We start from the raw sequence: 4,441 nt of genomic DNA, 5'->3' as shown, positions 1-4,441 counted from the left end.
CACTATTAAAAAAATCAATAAGTCTTTTAAGCTAGGCTAGACAGAACATGTTCTAGAATTTCTGATAAAAACTTTTACTTTTCCTTTGCAAGATATAAATCAGGAGGACCTCAAGGAAAAATGTATCAATTAAGTTTGGAAAAGCTATAAAAGAGACTTTTAGAATGGACACTTTTTTTCCCCTTTCCTAGAATGTAGGTCATTATTCAAGATGCATGTTTATAAATTTCACTGAAGAGAATATTTAATAGTGTGACAGATCTGCTTCCTCAAGTATTCCTCTTATCAAGATAATGTCTATCACACTGCAATCAACAGCAAAACCAAAAAAAATCAAAATTCAAATTTAGAGAAACATGTTTTCTAAAGGAAGCCTGTTTAAACCCTAATATTTAGAAGGTTCTCGCAGCCCCAAATAAATTTTACAAAAATTTATTTTCCTTGATTTCATGTAACCTGAACATACTATTCTCTAACACTTAGAGTAAATGATTGAACAGTCAATACGCAGTTGATTACTAAATAAATTGGAAGTCAAGGGATCAATATTCCTAAGTACATAAGTACATCATGGTCTCACTTGTCCGATTGTATTGTTAGCTCCAGTAGACTTGGCACACCTGTAAAACCAGTCCTGAATCCTGGAACTTCAAGTCCTTGATGAAGGATGCTACTAGAAGGTGTGTGTCCATGATTAAGTCCCAAACCGTAAGGTCCTGGGATGTTTGGTGGAATAAATGGACTCATGTTTTTTCCAGCGGTGCTGAATGAAAATTCTGGAAGTGGGCTACTAGCTTTAGCAGGAGTCAATGTGACAGGGTTTGAATCACTAGCACCTTTTAAAGGAGGTATAAAATTATGGGATCTGAAAAGTTTAGGACATTGGCTTCAACAGGCTCAGAGAGTAAGGCAGGTCTAATCCAATCACCCTTGAAAATCTGAACAGTGCAAGTAGACACTAGAGTGTAAAGCCTGTTGGTCACTTGAGTAAGAACCATTTGTTGATTTGCATCTTGTCAAATTCTTACATGCACTGATCCAGCAGGCCAAAAACCTAGGGTCCCAAGATGCTCGTTTCGAACTTCTAAAACTCCACCCAAGGTAGATAGCTCTCTAAGTCTGTCCGATGGACCAGTAACACAGGGTAGTGTTGTCTGGAGTCATACTTTACCTCTGCACATGGTAAGTGGGTCCAGTGGGCCAGTACTACAGGGTGGTGTTGTCTGGAGTCATACTCTGCCTCTGCACACGGTAACTTTGTCCAGCGGACCACTACTACAGGGTAGTGTCGTTTGCAGTAATACTTCGCCTCTACGGGCTCATGGACTACACGGTGCCAAATGTCCGAGAGCGACAAACATGGCAGAGACAGAGTCCACGGCAAGATAATTACAAATTTCAACGAGCATATGTCTGACACAAAGACCAAATGCTCCGGCAAGATCAAACAAGGCACACGGACTCACTCAGGGAGGGTAGATACTGCTACGTCCCGGAATAATTCCACACAAGCCTCCGCTACGCTCTGCGACACGCTCCTGAATCCAAGTTGTACCAGCAGCCCCGAAGACCTAACACGGTTTACTCCGATTACAAAGCACCGTGAACAACTTGAAGCAAGAGCCACTGAAGTACCTACTAATGATCTCCCCAGGCGTATCTGCAGCCTCTCCAAAAAGTGTTCTTTCTTTTAACATAAAGAGAGCTCCCACTTGTGCCAAGACTGAAGAGGGAAATACAGGCAAGACTTCCCATCTTCCAAATCCAAGTGAACAGAGAGGCAGGGTTTCCTCATCGTGACCCAGTAAGTACCGTACCAAACATGCCGTTCAACTAAGAGGACTGGATGGTGAAGTAAACGCGGGCAGGGAAAGCTCTCCTGTTAGTGGGCCCGCACCCCATAAGCAGGAGGACGGTGTACGTTCAGTTTACTGCACCGAAGAGCAATCTCCTCCAGGACCTTCGGTCAGCTGGTACAAGTCTACACTCCTGGAATAACTCACCAGAAAAAACACCTCGTGGTTTCTAAAGAGAAGAACCGTCCCCGTGAGGAGGAACAACAGTTTCTGTTGGAGAAGCTCTGGGAGCTGTGCATTCCTTACGGCCAGCATCCCAACATTTGAGAGTAGAAATATTTTTGTGATATTTTGTTGGGAGATAAATGGAATTAAGATTTAGAACAGATCAGACTTGGGAATCTCCTCTTCAACGTGGAAATGTAGCACTGGGGCCCCCCCACTGGGGATCAAAGACACTTGTGAAAGACCTGTTCATGGACTGAAAAACTACGCCCTTAATGTAGGAAGTTTTTAAGACATGCTATTATGATAAAGCTCAAGTGAGCCAAAGAATTACACGATAGAAACAAATTCTGTACATTTACGGAAAGCAAAACCATGTGTTAGGCAAATCATGTCAAGTGTAAAATACATAGACTCAAGGATACTTATCCGCTAGAATACGGACACCTTATGAGCATTTGTTTCCTATAATGTTTCATTTTCTTAAACCCAAATGATTTTTTAAGGTATTTTCCATTTTATTTTTAAATGTTTATTTTTCAGCGAGTGCACACGTGAGCGTGCAAGCAGTGGAGGGACAGGGAGGGAGGCTCAGAATCTGAAGCGGGCTCCAGGCTCTGAGCCGTCAGCACAGAGCTGATGTGGGGCTCGAACCCATGACCCTGAGGATCACGATTAACTGACTGAGCCACACAGGCACCCCTTAAGAATTTCCAATTAAACTATTTAAACATATTTGATAAGTAAGCAATAATTTATATTAAAAATGATTTGAGTCATGAAGTGTCCTAGTCATTCCCTTTTAGGTCCAGAGGCTTCAGATGCATTCTTTTACTAAAAGCTCTTAAGAAATCTCATCTTCTTTCTAATTCAATGTCAGAGAATTAACGTGTTGACATTGGAATTAGATTATCAATCCTAGTGTAATTGAAATGATATATGTAACCACTTAATAGAACAGGGAGTGTAGATGGAAAAGAAAACATCCCTATCTTCTTGCCTAGAACTAGATTCTCTGCCTTTAAGGACAACAATTATTTCAATCTCCATTCTAATTCAATCCACAGCCCCCAGAACAGAACTATGGGTGCTCTATTTCATTCTGTCTTCAACGGAATTTGAACTGAGGAATTGGAGCAGATATCCACTTATTCACAAATGCATTCTATTTCTAATTCTTGGCCAAATAAGCTCTCAGAAAGATGAGTTAAAAAATTCTTAGCACCCATATATATGACGAAGGTATTTTGGCTTGTGAAGAATGAATATAGCTTCAATTCTGGCAAGATTTTTTACAACGATGAAAATCGGCATCATCCTTACAGGAAATACTTCCTAACCCCCCTCTGTTCCATTTGAAGAGCAGTCACAAATCATTTTAAAGTCCTTGCTCCTAGGGTGGATTCTCACACTGTCCTAGGCTTCATACTTTATAGGATTTGAAAAATCAATGCGATAATTTCATTCAGAATAAAAATGTGAGCACCTTGAACTTGGAAAGGAGCAAATGTCACCATAGCACATCGATATTTTCCATTTGGTACCAGTTGGTAACAGAGCTTAAAAACAAAAAGACCAGGAAAGAGAGGGATAACCAGAAGGAATGAGGTTACATAGAGACAGTACATACCCAAGTCCATACACGCTCAAGCCCTCAATCTTAGCAGAACCATGGTTCTGGTAAGCTGCTGGAAACACTAAGAGAAGTGAACATTCCCATAACCTACCAAGAAAGAGTAAGCAGCATAAAGGAAAGATCATTTATCACAGGCACAAACTTCTGTGGGTCACTTACCCACTCGGCCACTTGTTAGCTCTACGACCTTAGGGCATGCTATGTGCCCCCTGGTAACCCCAATCTTTCCATCTGAAAAATGAGGCTAATAGCACCTTCTTCATAGGGGTCTTGAGGGGAGTTTACGGAATCTGAGTATGAGTGTTGTGCCTGTAGAGGTGGGGGTTATGGTCGGGGAGTTCATGGAGTAGAACGTAGACCACCCAGATTCTAGTCTTAGTTCCACTACTCACCAGCTGTGCACCTTGCATGTGTGACAGATTCTCTGAACCTCAGCAGTTCTGCCTGAAAAATGCAGATAATTGTTTAGGGTCTACCTTCCTCATCGCTTTATTTTCAAATCAAGTAAGATAAATACATTTATAAACGGAAAGAACTGTTTCAGCATAATATTAATTATGCCAGAATGGCGGGCTCTAAAGACCATCTTTACTTTCAAAGAACCCACCAGACTCCTTAGGAATAAAAATGCATGGAAAGAAAAGTATAGATTTACATTATGTTCTTTACAAAAAGGTTCAATGGTTATTAATTCAAAGGTCCAACTGACATTCAAAAGTTTAATTATCTTCACTTGTGTCCACTAAATACAACAGATTTAAACGGTACTCATACAATATTGGTC

At 40.8% G+C, this 4,441-nt stretch overlaps 1 pseudogene; it reads right to left on the bottom strand.

The window, feature by feature from the left end:
- Positions 1 to 568: 568 nt before the first annotated feature.
- Positions 569 to 4,067, bottom strand: LOC124518586 (zinc transporter 6-like; annotated as a pseudogene).
- Between the last annotated feature and the right edge of the window lie 374 nt (positions 4,068 to 4,441).

The sequence above is a fragment of the Lynx rufus genome, unplaced genomic scaffold, assembly GCF_022079265.1.
Source record: "Lynx rufus isolate CCGP_SWC_20201006 ecotype Redwood Valley unplaced genomic scaffold, mLynRuf1.p SCAF_25, whole genome shotgun sequence".
Lineage (NCBI taxonomy): Eukaryota > Metazoa > Chordata > Mammalia > Carnivora > Felidae > Lynx > Lynx rufus.
The sequence above is the reverse complement of the archived record's forward strand: the minus strand, read 5'-3'. Positions and strand labels throughout refer to the sequence as shown.